Genomic DNA, 21,479 nt, shown 5'->3' with positions numbered 1-21,479 from the left:
ATTATAGATAAAGTTGTTTCTCATGTGTTATTTATGTTATATACAATGAGTAGTTTTGGTGTAGATACTCCTTTTGTTTTTGACTAACAGAAGGCATGTATGTAAATTGCTCTGCTACAAGTCAGTAATCAGTCAGAAAACAAAACATATAGGTCTAAAACATGGACAAATCAGCTTTTCCTATAGAAGTATATGTCCCATTCTGAAAACAAGCAATTATTATTAATGTTGAGTCTACGTTAAGTTTTCAATCCCCAAAGAGAAGTACTTACTAATGCTAGACAAACAAAATGCTATGGTTTATAGTCTTTCCTGTTAGAAATAACAAAATGGGAAAATGTTTTTTACTCATAATCCACTACTTTGATCTTATATATCAGATAATAGAATAGTTTTTGTGAGTTCCAAGTTTGCAAAAGTATAGAATTTAAAAAGAAAAAAATTTGGAATTTTGTATAAGTTAGACCGTGCAGATCATTGGGTCTGGAAGTTCGGGCTATTAAGGCCCTGATGATAAGGCTTTTGGCAGTAGATACTGTTTTGTCTTTATGGAATGTACAGCTATTCTAGGATCCCTGAGCCCTTCATAAGAGCCAAGGATATGAATCCTGAGACCTTTGGCACATTTACTTGAATACTTTGCTCTCTGGGTCTTCCTTTTAAAAATCTCCACATGGAATGTGCTACATCTACTGTCCCTAAATGGTTGTGATACATGACTATACTTTTACTGTAGGATTAATAGGCATATGCCATCTAGAATGAGGTTCTGTATTTTAATAAATAGCATATTTGCTATGTATAACTTTTGGCAAACACCTGTCTTTTGAGATTATTAATTCTTTTAAGATCTAGTTTTCCTTAAGTCTGTCCAGTAATGTAGATTTCATTATTAATTTGACATTAAAGGTGGATAAGATAAAGGACCTTAACTCATGATCAGTGACAGAATAGGAAAGTAGGTGAAGTAAATCTAATACATGTCTATTTAAGAAGATTATCCAGCCCTGCATGATTTATAGTTGGTAGTCTGTGGGTTACTTTTAGAGAATATAAAAATAAGCTAAGGGAAAACAAGCATTCAGAATGAAATCCAACAGAGAAAATACATTTATTTGTGCCTGTACATTTTGGCATTGTAGGTTGTATAAAAATTTTGAGTATGTGTATATCAAATGTTTTTGTGTGTGTTTTTTTTTTAATTGTTCAGATTTGAAAGAAGCCAACTCTAAACCGCAGCATACAAGAAGGCCATTTTCTCAAACAAGAGTCGCCCTTTCAGGGTAGGTAAAGGCAGAATTTATTATACTAAATTGGTATTTTAAAGTATCTTTTCAAAAGAATGGGCAAATTTTTCATAGTACTTTATTGTAAAATGTCTTAGCTTTTATTTTGGCTATCAGAATACTTTCTGCTGTATGATTTTCCAGTCAGTTGAAGGAGAACACAGTAGTGTATTTGTCTAAGACAAAACAAAGATAGGAAAGTGACCTAGAAGTTGAAAAATAACTTAGATCCTTAGAATTAAGTCTCAAGTACATTATTTTAGGTTTCTATGATACAATTAAATTGGGATAAAAATAAAAATATCTTGCCTGGTTCCTTCTGGGCCATGGGACCATGATCCTTGCTCACAAAGGAGAAAGAAGTTTCAGTATCCGATACTCATCTCTATATATTTTATTTGGGGAGTTAAAATCTGATACTACAGTTATTTATTTTATTGCTCATATTTTTCCAGCTCCTAATGGCCAAAACTGAAATAATTTGAACAATAAAATAAATAAATACATTATTGGATTATAGCTCCCCAAATAAAATACATATATACATGATTCCACACTGATACAGATAAATGACTGGATAAATAAATGTACAGTTAAATATGTGCAGTTTTGTATATCAATTATATCTCAATAAAGCTGTTAAAAAAAAAAAAAGACTGAGAAACTACCCAAGATTTGGAGAAGAATGAGAAGACATGGCAACTAAATGCAGTGTGGGATCCTGGATTGGATCCCGGAGCTGAGAATGTACATTAGTGGAAAAACTGATGAAGTCCATAGAAAGTAGTTTATTGTATTGTGCCAATGTTAATTTATTAGTTTGGGTCATTGTGCTGTGTTGTAATATGTCAACAGTAGGGGAAGCAAAGTGAAGGGTACATGGGAGCTCTCTGTCTTTACAACTTTTCTGTAAGCCTCAAATTATTTCAAAATAAAAAGCTCTTTAAAAGTCCCACTGGAGTCCTTAAATAATCGTTCTCATTAGATTTTCACTGATTTATAGGGTGAGTTTCTGTTTGTTTGCACATCTTAGGGAAGCAAGAGCATTCTCTTCATCAAGGAGACTCTTTGAGCTGTTTCTTGATCCTAGTAGGCACACTATCGTCTCTACCTCCACAAGCTCGGGCTCCACTTTAATACTTCAGCCAGTTACTTCCAGTCCCCTAGAAGACTTGTGAATGATAAAACTCCATGAAGCTCTGCCTCCTTGGGAACTATCTCTTAGCAAAGTTTATAGTTGGTGATGATCAGGATCTGATTTGAATTTTCAAACCCAAACAGTGAAAGTGTTGAGATCTCATTAATAGTTTCTTGGCCCACCAATCTTCATTACCCAAGGCAACACCTGAACTTAGAGTTAAGAGAATTAAGAATTATAGTTGAATGGTGAAGATGAGGGAAGATCACACTATTTTTAGGTAAAAATTTCTGGGAATTCAGTGATTTTAAGTAGTACTAAGGGAACATTGATTCTTAAAAATAGCAGCATTAAGTTTGCTTAGAAAATCAGTGTAACTTTAGAAAAACCTAAAGCCATTTAAAATGAAAAGACCAGCCTCTTTAAAGACAAAGTAAGGGGCAAGTATATACTTTGGCATCTGAACATGAGTGTTTGGTCCGAATCCAAGCCTTTGAGCAGAAAAATGAAATGCTATGTATTAGGCATTCCTCTGTGAAGTTTTTTATTTTATTAGCAACTCTGTGTTCATCCAGTTTAGTAAACTACACTATTTTTACACACTTCAAGTGAACTGAGAAAAAAACGGAAGTTTGTACCTAGAGCAAATTCAGAAAAGACAGCAAGTAGCAGGATCTGGGAGGAGGGACAGGTGGGGAGTTTGAATTTTAGTATGGGAAGATGAGAAAGTTCTGGAGATGCATGGTGGTGATGGTTGAACAATGTGTGAATTTACTCAGTGCTACAGACCTGCACATTTTAAAACGATTAAAATGGTAAATTTTTCTGTTGTAGATCTTTTACCACAATTGTTCTGAAAAGCGTAAAAGAAATAATGGAAGTTTCCACCAGTTAACTTTACTTCTTTGCCAGGGTGCCCAGCTGTGAGGAGAATCTCTGCTTGAGGGCCTTTATCCTGAGGAGTTTTTAATTTTATTATTAATCTAGAGATGATACCTTGGGTGTCATTTATCAACTGGCAGTTTAAATGGCCCCTAGCCTAGATCATCAATTGTGCATATAAAAAGAAACATGGTACACAGGAAACAGAGTTGGGTGGTAGGGAGAGTTGCTTGTGGGGTTAATTTATTTTTTTTTTTTTAAACTTATTTATTTATGATAGTCACAGAGAGAGAGAGAGAGAGAGAGGCAGAGACACAGGCAGAGGGAGAAGCAGGCTCCATGCACCGGGAGCCCGACGTGGGATTCGATCCCGGGTCTCCAGGATCGCGCCCTGGGCCAAAGGCAGGCGCCAAACCGCTGCGCCACCCAGGGATCCCTTGTGGGGTTAATTTATAACTAAGACAAATGAATCTATAAAAAGAAGAAAAGCACCATAAGAAATATGTTAACTGATGGTCAGGGAGAAAAAAGGGTTTAAGATAAAAGATATCAGGACTTGTTTGGTCCCAATGATTTTATGGTTGAGGAATTCAATCATAGGTGTACTGGGCGGAGCAAATCACAATTCCGTAAATTACTAATAGGACACAATGATCTTTATCATTTTCTGTATGTGCTCACATGCAAAGTTCAGTCCTGCCCTCTGTAAATAAACTCTCTGCCTAGCTATACCGCTGTGTATGAATGCAGGGCTTCACGATTGGAACATAGATAATGTTTACTTGTAAAACCTAAAAGGCAGGTAGGTGGTACTTTTAGAAATAACATTAGGAGCTAGGATATATTACTTTTGCTTTTGCATTTTGATTATTGGGTTTGTTTCCCTTTACATTAAATTCTTTTAAGACATTTTTATGACTGAAAAGCTGAAAATACTTTTTATTTTTATTTTAGTTTTTAAAGATTTTATTTATTTATTCATGAGCGATACAGAGAGGCAGAGACACAGGCAGAGGGAGAAGCAGGCTCCCTGCAGGGAGGCTGATGTGGGACTCGATCCTGGGATCCCAGGATCATGCCCTGGGCCAAAGGCAGACACTCAACTGCTGAGCCACCCAGGTACCCCGAAAGTACTTTTTAAATAAAAAGATCAAGTTAATCACACATGCTGTCCTATTCTTATTTCTGCATAGTTTCCCCTAGTTCTTGTTAATGTGTCCAATCTTTTACATACTGATAATTATGGCATATGTAGCATTTTTGCTTCTTTTACTGTTAGATCGTATAAATCTTAGTTTCTACGTGGCTTCCAGATTTGTTGTAGTAGCAACACAATAATACATCTTAATGATACCACATAATTTACAAAGCCAGTTTTGAAGTGGTTTCAAGTTTTTTATTATTATTTTACAGTTGCTACTTACTCTTATATCATTACATACAATGAGTATCTTCATGCACATATTTGACTTTTTAAAAAATAATTTTGTTCAGATGTGTTGCTGGAAGAGGAGTTTCTTTGTTAATGGGTTGGAGCAACTCTATATTAGCCTTGCATTATTAGTATTGAAGACATTTCAAATTGCTCTGGAGATATGTTACCAGCAATATGAACAGAAACGGATTTCCTCCAAAGCATACATTTAAATGCTTTCTGTTCATTTAAATATATTATCATATAGCAATGGCTCTGTGTGATAGTGAAATGAGGGTAGAGAATGAGGAGCTTTACTAACTTTAGGTATCAGAATAACATGGAGTTTTTAGTGTTTTTTGTTTTGTTTTGTTCTTGGCTTAGAAAAAAACCTACTTAACTGCAAGGAGTTGCAGATGATTTCCTGAGATTATGCCCAATTTAAGTAAAATGTAAAGATTGTGCTGCGAGTGCTTCATGGCCTTCAGGTCCACATGTTGCTAGTTAGAAGGGAATGGCTGCTTTTGAAAATGCAGATTTAGCAAAGCAAGACTTCCACAGAGGTGGATACAAATCAGTTGTTTAAAAAAGATTTATCTAAATCAAATATTCTAAATTTTGAGTTTGAATATTTGAGAGGAATAGTCATTTTAGAATAAAGATCTAGAGAAAAATTTTAAGATACAAAATTACATGGTTAAAATAGGTCACAGTGAACAGGAAAAAGATTAGGAGTGATTGTCTTTGCTTTCTTTTTTAATTTTTATTTATTTATTCATGAGAGACACACAGAGAGAGCCAGAGATATAGGCAGAGGGAGTAGCAGGCTCCATTCGGGGAGCCCAATGCAGGACTTGATTCCGGGACTGCGAGATTACGCCCTGAGCCAAAGGCAGGTGCTCAACCGCTGAGCCACCTAGGTATTTGCTTTTCATTCTAAACTTTCATTTGAGGGGTAAGTGTTATAGTTAATGACATGAAGTAGAGATTATAGGTTTTAACTATAATATAGTATACTGTATTTTTAATATCAAATGAGCAATGTAATCACAATACAGATCGTTTGAAGAAGAGAGTTGTCTATAATGTTCTTATTCAATTCTATACATTGCCTTCCAGTTCTTAATAAACGTATACACAGATTTTTATATGTCTGTGTAGTATTTGATAAATACAATGTTATCCCTTGGCCCTCAATGTCTATGCATTTAAGGGATTGTGATAAATGATTTCTAAATTCTCTATTTGAAACAATGTTTTAAAACCTAGCTTTGTCTAAACTATATAATATTTTGTGAAAAAATGTCCGTCAATCACAGTGGGTACTGTCTTTACTTAAAAATGTTAGTCACAGCTGTAAAATGTTGAGGGTTAAATTCCTAAAAATTAAGCCTGAAAGAAAAACTTTTGTGTGATACAGAGATTCTGAATTAACAGCTAAACAGCAGAATGCATGGTAGGTTTGATTATTTGAGATTCTTGAGTAATACATGAAGCTGTGTACTCAAGTAATTTTAATAAAACCTACTGAATAAATATGATGAGAGGATACAAAAAATTACTTTTAACAGTTACTTAATTCTCATTTATATCCTGTACCTTGATTCTTAAAAAGAGAAAATATTTTTAATCTTTTCATAATTTCTTAATATTTCTATCAACTAACACTAAAAAATTATTGATTTTGGCACCTAGTTAGAAAAAAATGTATGTGTCTTCATCATCTCTCCTTCCAAAGTTTTGTTTGCCTATTGAAAAAAATAACAGTAAGGAGCTCTAGAGTCCCAGCTGTAGCATGCTTGACTATGATACTTTGAATAACTCATATATAATAATATATAATATATAATAATGTGCCTAAATTCTGTCATAGTATCATGTCCTAAGAGATCAATAATTGGAAGCCACTATTATTCCAAGGAACATAAAGTGAAACAACTCTGTTATTCAATTTTTTTTCTTTATACTGATGAACTCCTTGTCCTTCAATCCAAATCCTGTGATCTGAAATCATTGAAATTATTAAAAGTTTGGTATTTTTAATCTTTTATACTCTCAGTAGTCCGGACATAGGAAATTTAGTGACGTAAACATCTTTAATAATCTTTAAAAGTCATAAGACTTGGTAGCTAGGACAAAAAACAATTAAGTATAAATTTCAGGGAAATACCATAATGGCATGACTTTTGTTTTCTTTTGTTAACAAGCCACATGGCTTTCCTCTCAAACTCAAGGAGTACATAGTGCAGCCTCCTTTTATGATTTTGGTTTCATGTGCATCACAGAAATATATGGTTCCCTAAGTTTACTCACTATAATTTGTGATTGCTATTTTTCTTATCTGCGAAGGAAGTACAACAGCTCCCACTGGGGAAATACCATGTTAAGTCAATCCTAAAATAAGAAAATCTAAGGGAAAGGTCACATCCTAATAACTTGTGCAAATCTAAATTCCCATGGAGCTTTAAAATTATTTTGTAGGAGTAGAGTATTAACAATGTGTTGTTGAACTTCTTCCAGAGAGTGTCGTAAAATTGAGAGCACTTTTGTGTCCAAAAGAAACCACTGACATATAAATATAATTGACAAGAACGGATTTTTTTTTAGCAATCTATTTTGAGTATCCGGAGAAATCTAGCATGACTATCAAACCATGAAACATTTTTTGTTGCTTTCACTGAAATATAAGTTGTGTCATTCAGGAAGTATTATAATAATTACATACAATGAAGATGATTTTTCCTACTACTAAAGAGATGTTTAATACTCAACTTTTTACCAACACTGACCAACAGTTATACTTTAGAAGAGCCCTAACTCAGTCATTCGAGAGAATATCCTTGTTTGGGAGCCAGGACACCTGGGTTGTAATCTTTCCTCTTCTGTTAATTGGCAATTTCTTAAAAACTTGGGATCGCGATTTCCTTATCAGTTAAGTGGGAGATGTTTATTATGAGGCTCAAGTCAAATCAGATGTCTAAGGAGCTTAGAAAATTCTTACCATTATATGTCTTTAAGGTATGACTATAATTGTTGCCTTAAATTTTTATCTTCAAATGAAATCAAAATAGACAAAGGACAAGTAACTTATTCTATCCCACTCAAGCTAAGAGTCACCAGTGCTCCACTCACCAAATCCAAGTCATTTTTTAAGAGTGGGATTTGAGTGGAAGCCACTCCATTATACTGTAATACTACATAAGAATTACATTTTGCCTCAGGACAATTATTTCCTAGCACATATTAATTTTTTTTGAAAATCTGTTGTTGGTGCACATCTTTATTCCTTAACCTGTACTTTCTTTTTACCAGTTAAAATGGAACAGAATGTGGTTTTTGCCTTTTGACCTGCTGCTATTTCTTTCCCTAATGGTGATTATGTGTTTTCAGTAATTTAACGATTTATAGGAACATACCTGGTTGTCCTACCTGCTGCGGCCCATTCAGTAGCAGGAGCAATTTATTGAAATGATTGAGGTATCTCTGCATTTCAAGCCCCACAACAGTATATTGTCACACAATAAGAAATAACAAAATAATTTGCTTAAGTGCTTATCTGCGAGATAGGAGTTCAAAGAATTTCTCCAACTGTTCAGTATGTTTTAAAAATATTTTCATTCAAGAAGATTAAGCCCCTTCATTGTATTAGTTAGCTGTTTTTTTAATTTTATTTTAAGCACCAATATGAAAAGAGTGACATGTAACAGATCTGTACTCTACTACATTTTACCAGAAAAAGTGCTTACTAGAAGAAGTCACACTTCTAAAAATTGCAGTGCCTCTGTGTCTGACAAAGTAAACTAACTTCCTTTAAGTTCACATCCTTTCAAAGAATAGCTGACCTGGGACGGGTTGGTGGCTGGAATGTGTTGGAGTGACTTGACTTTCACCTTAAGTGAAACGTGAAAGTTATAGAAAATGCTGCCAACTTGTGTTCTCTATTTGGGCTATTTTTTATCCATCAGAATTTGGAATAAAAGTAATAGCAACAGCAAGTGTTTAAGAAGAATACATTTTTTTGGTACACTTCTGCTCCCCAGTGCCAAATGTGGTAGGGGGGAAAATCTTCATATATTATGAATCTACTGATTGCTACTACTATAATTTTGTTTTCCCAACTTTTTTATTTCCTTTGATGTTGATTTAATGTAGATTTTTCCTAATTCTTCACCTGAGTAATTGCAAGTTATCTGACTCAACAGTCTGTTGTTTGCATTTCATCCTCCTAGTTGACAGTTATATTTCTAAAATGCTCTTTGTGTACATTTTACTCTCCTTTCAGAGAGCATCAGAAACTTTGCTGTCAGCCTCAGCCTATCCCCACCATTTGCTATCATAGATATTATAGTTCAACCACACCAGATTGCTCAGTGTTCCCCTCACAGCATTCGATTCATGACTGGAATATTCCAATTATAGCATATGATTACCAATTTTATTAGTTTTAGGAGTGAGCTTGAGAGCAGAGACCATCTTCTGGCTATCCCTTGTGCTTAACACAATTCTTAGCAAGTATTATGGAAGTAATGAAATGATAATGTAATTGAAATTAAATGATTCAGATACACTTTTATTTCTACTAATTAGACATAGTATTATTAACAGTCATGCCTAAATATTACCTTAAAATTGACCAACTGGAGATGCAAAGCATGTACAAAAGTATGTTTAAGAAAAGAATTTCCATGACATATTATGTTTATAATTTTGTAGATTTAACATTTACAGAGGCTTTTTCTTTTTGCAAATGTTGAAAATGAATCCATAATAGTGCCTAAGTACCTCATCAATTACTTTTTACCTGTATAATTCAGGAATCAAGAACATTCATTCAGTTCACAGACTAGTCATGGCCTTTCAGTGTTCTGTTGTGTCTGCAGCAGGGCTTCTCAGTCAGGTAAAGGGCTAGGACAGTTATTGGTCCTGAGATGATTTTTGATTATTAAGCAAGTTACTTATTGAACTACTTTTGTAGATCCAGCTCTCTTCTAGACAAAACAGAGATGAGATAGTCCTTGCTCACAGTCTTGTTTCAAAGACAGCACCTACACATACCACATGAAAGAATTAAATAACAAAGCTGGGTAATGTGTGATTGAGGAAAAAACACATAGTAAAAATTTGTGGAAGGAAACACATGCAGAACTGGAAGAGTGAGTAGTTGTTTCATAAGATGCTTGCACCTGGAATTAAGGATATAGATACATGGAAAGAAGAGGAAGCTGGAAATCATAAACATGAGGAGCACGAGGGGGTAGAAAGGTCAAGACACTGGTGGGCATGCTGTACTCAAGAATCAGTGGGAAGTGCACATATGGAGGCCAAGGGCAAGTTTGGCAAGGTGCAAATGCTGGACTTTGGGGACACCTGGGTGGCTCAGTGGTTCAGTGTCTGCCTTCGGCTCAGGTCGTAATCCCAGGGTCCTGGGATCAAGTCCTACGTCAAGCTCCCCACAGGGAGCCTGCTTCTCCCTCTACCTGTGTCTCTGCCTTTCTCTCTCTCTCTCTCTCTCTCTCTCTCTCTCTCTCTCTCTGTCTCTCATGAATAAATAAATAAAATCTTTTTTAAAAAAATGCTGGACTGAGGAACCTGGACTTTGTCGAGGAGGCATTGGGAACTTAGGGAAGAAATAAGACAAAGCTCTCTGTGGAAGAGACAAGTGAAAGAGAGATTTTGATAACTTGCAAGATTTGGTGACTAAATAAAAGATGAAGAGGATGAAAGACAAAAGGGTCAGAGATGAACTTTTGGCAGATACACAGAGAGATGAGATATTAAAAAAGAGAAGAGAGAGTCCTCTGGGGAAGAAAGATGTGCTTGCTTTTAAACTCGTTGAATTTGAAGTGAAGGTGGGATATCTAAGTAGAAATAGCCCAGAGAGATGTGAAGATAGGGGATGAGCCTCATTTCAGATGGTAGAACTGGCCTGTTGATTTGGGTGTCATTGGTATAGACCAAAGGTGAGGTCTGCAGAACCAACAACACACACAGGTTAAGTTTCAAAGAAGAAGATAAGATGCCAAATGAAGAGAGTTTTAGGAAAAGGAAAGGAAAACAACACTTGGCATCTCTTATGTACCTAGCATTGTGGTAATAACTTTACACAGATAATCTTATTTAGCTCTTACAGTGACCTGTAAAGTAGGAATTATGAGTATCCCTATTTTGCATGGCTTAGCATGGTTCAGGAGCTTGCCTGAGAGCGCACTGCCAGGGCAAGGTGGAATCTGGATTGAAATAGAGATCTTTCTGACTCCCAAGCTCAACATATTTCTTTTATTGAAATAAAATGTAAAATGATAACAGAAAGTCAAGAAGAATGAAGAAAGGAATAATGCCATTAACAGTCACAAGGAGGAGACTGTCATTTAAGATTAGGGGTTAAGTCCAGCCGTGTGAAGGGTATTTCAGCAAGCTGTGAGGGTATCAGGTGGTGTGTGGATGAAGCGAGTGATTTTAGACCACTGAGAATATTGGCAGCAAGGAAGACAATTCTCCTGGAACAGCTGAGTCAAGAAAAGTCGAGAAGAGAGCGCATCACTGGAGAAGGAGGAAACTAGTATAGGGGTGAGTTCTCAGGGTAGCCATTACGAAGAAGCAGACCCTATGAGAAAAGACTGCTTTCATTAAGTTTGGAAGAAAGTAGAATGAGGTTAAATGTGACTGCTCTCCCAGTGGTTGTAAGAGGTTGATAAAGAAGAAAGGTGTCCGATGAGCATAGGTTTATAAAAGCACTAGCTGTGATGTTTCTGAGGTTCTATCTTACTTGGAAGAAAAGTTCACTAAAATAAAGACATGGCAGCCAAGTGCCTTAATCAAGTCCCTTTCCCTTTTCTAGCCTCGTATATTAGGCAAATCAGGTTAGGTTAGATCAGTTGATCTTTAAAGACCCTTCCAATACTTAATTTTCTCAGCATATAGAATGGGACAGCCTTGACCTATTCACAGGGCAGTCATATAGCTTTATGTGTCAAAGGTTAATTTGCAGGAATAACTAAAAGAAAACGAAGGAAATTTTTAGAATTTTAAGTCCACAAGTCAAAATTTCAGGATGTATCCTTCCTTCTCCTTATTAAAAATTATTAAAATGTCCGAGTGTATTGCTAACTGTAAACTCTTGAAGGCAAGGACTGTATCCTATGCTCTGATGTGTCCTTAGCATAGAACCTAATGCCTGCTATACAGTAACAGCCAAACCCATACTTACTAAATGAATGAAAGCTGAATTACAAAATAAAATGTCACCAGTAGAGGCTTCATATAGTATTCTTTCCATGTTTTTTCTCTGCTTTGATGGTTCTTATCAGTTACCCCCATGACAATTCAGAAATAATGCTATGTTAAGATAGTCATTTACCTGCCTGCCTTGCTTTTGTTCCATTTTAATTGTTTTTCATTTGGTTACTGGATTGCTTTCTTGTAAAAATGGAATGATACTTGGGGGCTTGACTGACAGTTCATGGAAATCTCAGGATTTTTCAAAATTATCTTTTGTAGTAACTTAAAAATTAGTAAGTACCCTAGTTTCCCATCATTTGTTTATTTAAATTTTATCAAGAACATTTCTTTTCTGAAAAAGGAATTGTGTTTTATGTTATGAAGAAAAAGTGATTTTGGAAAAAAAAAAACAGAAATCTATTTCTGAACAAATTTAGTGATGCTGGTGTAAGAAAAAAAAAAAAGCCACAAGAAGTCATCCCAAATTTAGTAATGCTTTGCATCTTAAACACGTGATTTCAGTTGTCCTCAGGCTAGCTAAAGGTTATAAAATGTCACCATAATACGTTACTTCCTTATGCGTTCTTACTACCTCCTCACTATAGATGGAGTTTTAAAAGCCCTGAAGTATGACAGTATAGTTTACTATACTTTTAGGTAGGAGTACTCTGCCAAAAGAAGTGAAAAACTAGAGGAACTGGATTTAAATTTACAGCAGTTCGGTGAAAGAGTGTATATTTTTTCCAGACCACTAGAACAGCAAGCCAATTTGTAACACTAATGCCTGGCATGGTGAAAATTTACAGCTGTAACAAAATCAACAGAGACCTCTCTGGTTAGTGTTCTTAAATGAGAAAATCGACTCCAGGAATATTTTTCCAAATACATGGGTTTTTTAATATACTTTATACTAGTTTTTAGAATATTATCAATTTTATTAGTGCTATTTTGGGAGTCACTGATTCCTCTCATCTTTCTGATGAAGAATTCGAGCCAGAGTCGACATTTCACTGTTAACTTCACCAGATGCCTTTATATCCTTTTTATTACCTAACTTCAAGTTTGCAGATTGTCATTGGTCCTTCTTTACCCTATCTCTAATGAGTTAGAGATTTACAGTATTTGTTTACACAGTTTATGTAAAAATGCAGACTTCAATAAATAGCTTTTTGATTCTTGGATAGAAATTGAAATGTTGGGTAAGACAATCAAGTATCCAAAAACTGAATGCTCAGCAGAAGCTGTAGTTAGTTATCCTGGGTTTTTAGTCAAGATAGTAGCATTGCTTGTAGAATCAGCCATCCTCTGAAAATATGAACTTGAAGGAAAGGGATAATTGATTTTAAAAATTTATTCCTTAATAGTCTGTTCAGGGTCACCTGGGTGGTTCAGTCAGTTAAGTGTCAGCCTTTGGCTCAGGTCATGACCCCAGGGGCCTGGATCAAGCCCCACATTGGGCTCCCTACTTGGTGGGAAGCTGCCCCTCTGCCTTGCTTGTGCTTTCTCCCTCTCAAATAAAATCTTTTAAAAAACTTGTTCGATTTTAAGTTTTTTTTTTAAATACACAGTATTATTTTAAGAGTAACCAGTTTATCATGACACACATATAAGTTATGTCAAAAGATTATCTTATAATTTAGAATATAAAAGTAGAGTGAAGAATATTGAGTGGTTAAAAAAAAAAAAAACAAAACGAAAGAAAGAAGGAAACTGGATGTTTTACCCGAATTTGCTGGTTCCTCTTTGGAGTGCTGTGGATTTTATTTTAGCTGTTCTGTTTCTCTGACCATGGGCAGTGTCACCATTTCTGTTACAGTCTTCTGTACTTAGAGAGTTAGAGCCACCTATAAATCAGCAGTCTGAGTGGAATCTTGGCAGATGAGGTCTCAGTCAGGAAACAAGCATTTTGTTTATATTTAGATAATTTGAGAGCCTGGCCTCTGGACATTCTGTTAAGAAGTCCAGAAAAAAGAAGCCTGAAGAACAGAATATTTATTATGAATAGATGTTACCTTTCTCATTCAGGGGTTTAATTCCAGGCAGCTTGAGTAAAATGAAGGATGCTGTCTCTTTTGACTTACTTGGCAAGATTTTTCAAAGAGAGTGAAGTGTCCAAATCAAAAGAGCATGAAGACCGTAGCAGAAAATGTAAGATGACAGCTGGCACGAATGCCTTTTTGGCACTGTTGAGAAAATCCTCAGACTCAAATTCTGAAGAGGTAGTAAGAGTGATCATTGTTCCATAGTTCAGTTGATACATTTAGGAAAGTCCTTTGAAACATAGTCACGTCACAGAAGAGGTGCTAAAATACCATGGTTTTTCAACCAAGAAAAGCACTTCTATTAGAATCATTCACATGTCAGGTTGAAAAACAAAGCAAACAAATAAAAATAATTCTTTTGTATCTGAAGGGCACTGGAGTTCTGTTTTCCTTTGCAAAACATGTGTACTGTAAGGTAAACATTGGAAGAAATAACATTGGGTTCTGCTCTGGGTATCTACTGTATACAACAATTGTGATTTAACTTTTCTCTCCTTGATTCTAATAGTCATTTAACCATTTATCACCTCTAATAGAAGGGGATACAAAGAGTAATAAGAGATCAGTATATTTAGATTTGTAGTTCAACGGTTCTTCAGTTACCCTTGAGGCCTCTAATGTTCATCACTAAGGATGATTATTAATTAACCTGAGCCATAGAATTAGGATTTGTACTACTTGATAGGTGTAAACCAGTTATAGGGACCTCCATAATTCTAAATATGAGTAGGTGATTTGTCATACACTTACTACTGCTAATTCTTTCTTTTTCAAGATTTTATTTATTTATTTGAGAGAAAGAAAGAGCACAAGCTGCGGGGAGATGCATAGGGAGAAGGAGAAGCAGGCTCCTCGCTGAGCAGGGAGCCTGATGTGGGGTTCCATCCCAGGACCCTGGGATCAGGACCCAAAGCAAAGGCAACCACTTGAACAACTGAGTCACCCAGCTACTTCAGTACTGCTAATTCTTGAGATCCTTGATTTTACAACAAGTTTTTCTATTAAAACAATGTATTGTATATTCTATATCTCTATTAGATCATTAACCTTTATATGCTATATGTTGGCAAATTGAACTCCAATAAAAAAAGATCATTAACCTTTAGTCCAACCAATAAATAACAAGCTCTTCTCCCACTGTTTTTTATTGTGGTTATTTTTTTATTTTATATTTAACATAAAATTTGCCATTTTAACCATTTTCTTTTCTTCTTTTTTAAAGATTTTATTTATTAATGAGAGACAGAGAGAGAGAGAGGCACAGACACAGGCAGAGGGAGAGGCAGGCTCCCTGCGGGGATCCTGATGCTGGACACGATCCCAGGACCCTGGGATAACGACCTGAGCCGAAGGCAGATGCTCAGCCACTGAGCCACCCAGGCGTAACTTTGTCTTTTCTTTTTAAAAATTTTTTATTTGGAAATAGTTGGCACACGGTGTTCCATTAGTTTTAGGTGTACAACATAGTGATTCAGCATCTCTATATGTTGTACTATGTTGACCACAAGTGTAGCTACCATCTGTCACCATCCAACACTATTATGATGTCATTGACTATACATCCTATGCTCTACCTTTTATTTTCATGACTGGAAGCTTGTATCTCCCACTCCTCTTCATCCTTTTTGCCCCTCCTCCCATCCCCCTTCCCTCTGTTCTCTGAATTTACAGATCTCATTCTATTTTTGTTTGATTATTGTTTTGTTTAGTAGATTCCACATATGAGTGAAATCATGAGGTATTTGTCTTTCTTAGTCTGACGTATTTCACTTAACAAAATAGTAGGTCCATCCATGTTGTTGGAAATGGCAAGATCTCATCATATATGGCTGTGTAGTATCGTGTGTGTGTATGTGTGTGTGTGTGTGTGTGTATCACGTCTTTATCCATTCATTTAGTTGCTCCCATATCTTGGCTATTGTAAGTAGTGCTCTGATACACCTAAGGGTGCATATATCTTTTTGAGCTCATATTTTCATTTTCTTTGGGTAAATACTCAGTAGTGGGATTATGATGTCATATGGTGTTTTTTAAAAAAAATTTAGGAACCTCCATATTGTTGACCATGGTGGCTATACCAGTTTATATTCCCACCAACAATGAACGAGGGTTCCTTTTTCTCTACATCCACAACATTACTTGTTATTTCTTATGTTTTTTATTTTAACCATTCTGACAGGTGAAAGATGATCTCACTGTGGTTTTGGTTTGCATTTCTCTGATGATAAGTGATGTTGAGCATCTTGTCATGTGTCTATTGGCCCCATTTCAACCATTTTAAGTATACAGTTCAGTGACACTAATTGCATGCAAAACATTGTGCAAACATCTGCTCTGTCCATATCCAAAGCTTCTCATCGTCCCAAACAGAAACTCTGCGCCCATTAAACAATAAGTCCCCATCACCCATCCACCCACTCACCCAGTTCAGTGTTATTTCTATTCTATATTCTGTCTCTATGAATTTACCTATTCCAGTTATTTCATATAAGTGGGATCATACAATATTTGTCCTTTAGTGTATGGTTTATTTCACTTAGCACAATGTTTTCAAAGTTCATCCATGCTATAGCATGTCTCCCATTTCTTTTTTGGCTGAATAATATTCCATATTACCTATATACCACATTTTGCTTATCCATTCATTTGCTGCCAGACACTTGAGTTGATTTCACCTTTTTGACTTATATGAATAATGCTGCAGTGAACCTTTAAGTGTTCAAGTATCTGTTTGGATCCCTGTTTTCAGTTCCTTTAGATAGATACCCAGGAGTAGAATTCCTGGATCATATGATAATTCTGAGTTTCACTTTTTGGGGAACCGCCAAACTGTTTTCCATAGCTACTATACTATTTTACATTCCCACCAGCAGTGTGCAAGGGTCCCAGTTCTCACATCTTCCTGAACTCTTCTTGTTTTCCATATTTTTTATTATAGCCATCCTCATAGGGGTAGACTGTTATGTCATTGTGTTTTTTTTTTAAAGATTTTATTTATTCATGAGCGATGCAGAGAGAGAGGCAGAGACATAGGCAGAGGGGAGAAGCAGGCTCCAAGCAGGGAGCCTGAAGTACTACTCAATCCCTGGACTCCAGGATCATGCCCTGGGCCGAAGGCAGGAGCTAAACCACTGAGCCACCTAGGGATCCCCTTCATTGTGGTTTTGATTTGCATTTCCCTAATGACTAATGATGTTGAATATCTGTTCATGTGCTTATTGAACATGGAATATGTCCTTGGTTAAATATGTATTCATGTCCTTTGCCCATTTTTAAATTGGGCTGTTTGCCTTTGCCTTTTATTTTATTGCCTTCTCTCACTTTTTAATTCATGTTCTCAACGTACTTCTCTATATAATCAAAAAGATAATATAATTTGAGCCCAGGAAATGCTTTCTATCTGCCTTTCATTGCCACATACATTGGCTTAAGGTCAAATGCTTTGCATCCTGTTACCAAAATCAGTACCTAAGAATGTCTCTTCAAATGATAGATTTTTTTTTTTTTGGATGCCTTGATGCTATGAAATTCCTTGCATTCTTTCCCAAATCTCAGTTTAATGAGCCCATGTGGAAGAGTTGGTGGGGGAAGCCCATGTGTAGGGTATGATTCATTATGTTGTTCTCTGGAAAATAAACATCCATTTTCAATTTATTTTATTTATTTTATTTATTTATTTAAGAGAGAGAGAGAGAGACCACGAGTGGGGCAGAAGGAGCCTCCGCTGAGCAGGGAGCCTGATGTAGGGCTTGATCCTAGGACCCTGGGATCATGACCTGAGCCAAAGGCAAACACCTAACCAACTGAGCCACCTAGACTCTCCTCCATTTTCATTTTCCTAGAATGATGAAATTTTAGACCTGGAGGAAACCATCTCTGTCTCAAACTGGGTTACACAGATTCTTGAAATCCACAAATATATTCTTGGGATCTGAGAGTTTTAGGATTCAAAAAATACTATGTTTTTATATTAAGAATCTAAAAGGTCATCATAAACCCCAAATTTCACAATTCAAGGACATTTTAATGATTTCTTGTATCACTGTTCTCACCTGGGGGCTACAGGACTTCTGGGGAATCTAATAAGGACACAACCTTGGCACGTGTCTTAAGATTTTTTTTCTTCCTTTAAAAGGGACCCATATATTATTAGTGAAGCTTAAGAAACTCCCATCAAAATCAGCACCTTTCCTTTTACAAAGAAGTCCTAGAGAAATTAAGTGGCTCGCTAGAAAAACACAGCAAGTTAATAAAATCAACCTGAACTAAAACCCAAGTCTTGTAAGGCTTTATTCCATATTTTTTGTGCCAGTATAGGGGTACAGCAGGGATCCCGTTGTTACTGAGTTTAAAATATAGTTCGAAAGCAGATGAACAAGTAATAACTAAAATGACAAATGTGTGAAGGAGGAAAAGGGTAATTGTTATATCGAATGATAGCAGGGTGGTTTAACCTAGTCTGAGTGGGCAAGAGATTTTTATGCTGACAATTGAAGAGAGAACAGGAATTAGCTGAAGGGAGCCCTGAGAAGAGAGCAGTGTTGTGTGGGGGCTCTGAGGTGGGAAAGGAGTAAAAAGACACTTCAGAGGTAAACAGGGACCAGATTATTCCAGTATAGATTTAAGACAATTAGAAGTTGATATAGAGTTTCAAAAAGGAAGTGATGTAATCTGAGTGACATCTTTAAAAGGCACTTTGGCTGCAGGTGCAGAATTGATTGGAGAGGAGATAAAGGCAGATAGAGATGTAGGGAGACCATGTAGGAAGCAACAGGAAAGATATGTGTAAGAGATGAGAGGAGCTTGGTTTAGGGTTGAAAGAGAAGGCTGAGAGAATTGGCTAAATGTATTTAACAAGTAGAATCGAAAGGACGTGGTGATTGATTGAATGTGGGTATGTAGCAGTCAAATATGACTCCCTTTGTGGGGAGCATGATCAGTTGGGAGATTGTTGGAACTGTTTACTAAAGGTAGGGTTCACTGAAGGAGATAAGTTTGGGGGAATAGATGATGAATACAGTTCTTGACCATTAGCAGTTGAGTTCCTCTAAGCTGTTTCAGTGAACATCCCAAATAGATGTCCATATACAGAGCTGTGGCACAGAAGAGGCGCCTAGGGCAGAGATACAGATTTGGTTTCAATATATCCATGATATTTGAAACCTTCTATAATAGGATTGCCTAGGGAGAGCAAATGAAACTAGAAGAGTGAAAGAGCCTAAACCAGAGCCTTGAGGAAGGAGCAACCCAAGTGATAGGATAACTGGTATCTCAGGAGCCAGGAAGAAGACAGCAGGGGAAGAAATGCCAGGATTCAGGGGTCTGCTGTCTGATGGAGAAGTCAAATGATTAGTTCCATAAAATGTTTGCCTGCCTTACATACAGAGATAGATAGTTTTATGCTACTGATTGTCAGATTAAATATTTTTCCAGTCCTTTTGCCAAAATCTAGTCATGTGAAACATTGATAAACTGAGATGTACAATGTATAAGTTGTTCTTGGTGAAATTGAATTTCTGGCTAACTCAGCCAACTAAAAAACTCTTTTCATTTCTGGTTGCATGAAATCTTTCTTGGGGCACCTGGGTGGCTCAGTTGGTTTGGCACCTTCAGCTCGGGTCATGATCCCAGCATCCTGGGATTGCCCCCGCATTGGGCTCCCTGCTCCATGGGGAGCCTGCTTCTCCCTCTTCCTCTGCCTGCCACTCCCCCTGCTTGTGCTCTCTCTCTTTCTCTTTGACAAATAAATGAAATCCTTTTTAAAAAATTAAAAAATCTTTCTTAAACACAATAAGCCATTTTTCCATCTTGGTAGATACTGTAGGGTGAAATAAAATTTAAATTCATTTTAGATAACTGAATTGATTATTTGAGACCTTTTAATGTCTTAGTTTCATTTTGAATAGCAAATGACATTTTTCTGAAGATTATCTCAGGAAATGCTCTGGAAGCTAGTTTTAAAAACAAATCACTTTTTAACTGCCTTTTTTGCCCCCCTTAGCATTTATCCATTTTTTCTAAGGTATAGGAACACATTTCAGTATATTTAAAGGTACTTGACAGCTAATGAAAGTTATATTGTAATTGTTTTTATTTATTATCTGAATTTTCTATTATTCTAACTCAGTAAAACCAGGTATATCAGTATATTCCTCAGCAGTATTAATTTCATCAAAATGTGTACTCTTTGATCACTGTCCTCATATATAATACAGCTATATCAAATCATTTTTACTGACATGACAGATAAATATATGTGTGCAGTAAAGATCCATCTGAAAAGTTACATCTAAATTAGGTTTGAGTAAATTAAGTCATGAGGCAGCTGCCCAGGGGATATTACCAATGCTAGTAATACCAGAGTGAATCTCTTAATAAAGTAAAATACCCTTAAAATGGGGTCTGGGGAGAAGGAAACTAACATTTATACTTAACTCTGTGCTAAGTACTCTTAAGTGCCTTACATATATTATTTCTGAGTCTTGAAGTGGTTCTATAGTTTGCTCAAAGTTACAGCCCAGATATGGGGTGGCACTGGAATTCTAACTTAAGTTTGTCTAATATTAAAACCAATATTCTTTCCATTCACACCTCTATTTCTCTCTGGAAGTCAGGAGACCTACATCCTAGCTACTATTCTGTTCTTCCTATAACTCCACTAACCTAGGATAAGCACAGTAATTTTTTTGCATTCATCCCCCAGGCATTCTTTTGCCCCTTCCCCTTGTCTAGAATGCCCCATACTTCCCACTATGTGTTTGTTCATCCAGTCATTAATCAGTTCATCAGTCAGCCAGACAATGGTCTTTAATCATGTAGTAAGTTATTGAGGTTCTGTGACATAGATATGAAAGTGACATAGATATATGGTCTCTGTCTCGAAGGAGGTCACACTCTTCTAGTGTCTATACCTTGCTCACTGTATGTCTTCACTGAAATCCCATTTCTTCCATGGAGCCTTTTCTATGAACCATCCCATTTTTTTAAAAAAAGACTTATTTATTTATTTATTCATGAGAATAACACAGAGAGAAAGAGGCAGAGACACAAACAGGCTCCATGCAGGGAGCCCGATGTGGGACTTGATCCCGGGTCTCCAAGATCACGCCCTGGGCCGAAGGCTGCGCTAAACCACTGAGCCACCGGGGCTGCCCGAACCATCCCATTTTGATATGCTCTTCAGGAGTCCCTGTGAAACTTAGTCATTTTTCAATTATTTGGCAATTAACCAGATGCTACCTTGTGACATCTCTTCTGTCATTGGCTAGAATCTTATTCAAATCATGAATCATAATTACTTAACTTTTCACCTCTTTGCGTCTTGTTTCGCCAGGATATAAATTCCTTAAGGGCAGGTTTACCTTTCTCTATATTCCCACAGTGTCTTATAAATAGCAGAGGTTTTTTTTATTGGTTTCATTCAGCAAATGTTTGTTGTGTTAAATTTTTGAGTTCAGAGTTTTCTTTCTGGTCAAATGATCTTGGTCATCACTTAGCTT

The 21,479-nt window shown here is 36.2% G+C and overlaps 1 protein-coding gene across 6 annotated transcripts in view; it reads left to right on the top strand.

The window, feature by feature from the left end:
- Nucleotides 1-21,479, top strand: part of PPARG (peroxisome proliferator activated receptor gamma) — a 131,288-nt gene that overhangs the window by 19,851 nt on the left and 89,958 nt on the right. For 3 of the 6 annotated variants that reach the window (XM_055343632.1, XM_055343633.1, XM_055343631.1), the window contains exon 2: nt 1,211-1,283. The exons of the other annotated variants lie outside the window; for them this stretch is intronic. The gene's annotated coding sequence lies outside the window, so the exon portion shown is untranslated. The remainder of the gene's footprint in view (nt 1-1,210; nt 1,284-21,479) is intronic. 6 annotated transcript variants of the gene reach the window in all.

The sequence above is a fragment of the Nyctereutes procyonoides genome, unplaced genomic scaffold (genome assembly GCF_905146905.1).
Source record: "Nyctereutes procyonoides isolate TBG_1078 unplaced genomic scaffold, NYPRO_anot_genome, whole genome shotgun sequence".
In the NCBI taxonomy this organism is placed as follows: domain Eukaryota; kingdom Metazoa; phylum Chordata; class Mammalia; order Carnivora; family Canidae; genus Nyctereutes; species Nyctereutes procyonoides.
Note: the sequence above shows the minus strand (reverse complement) of the source record. Positions and strands in the feature narration are given on the sequence as shown.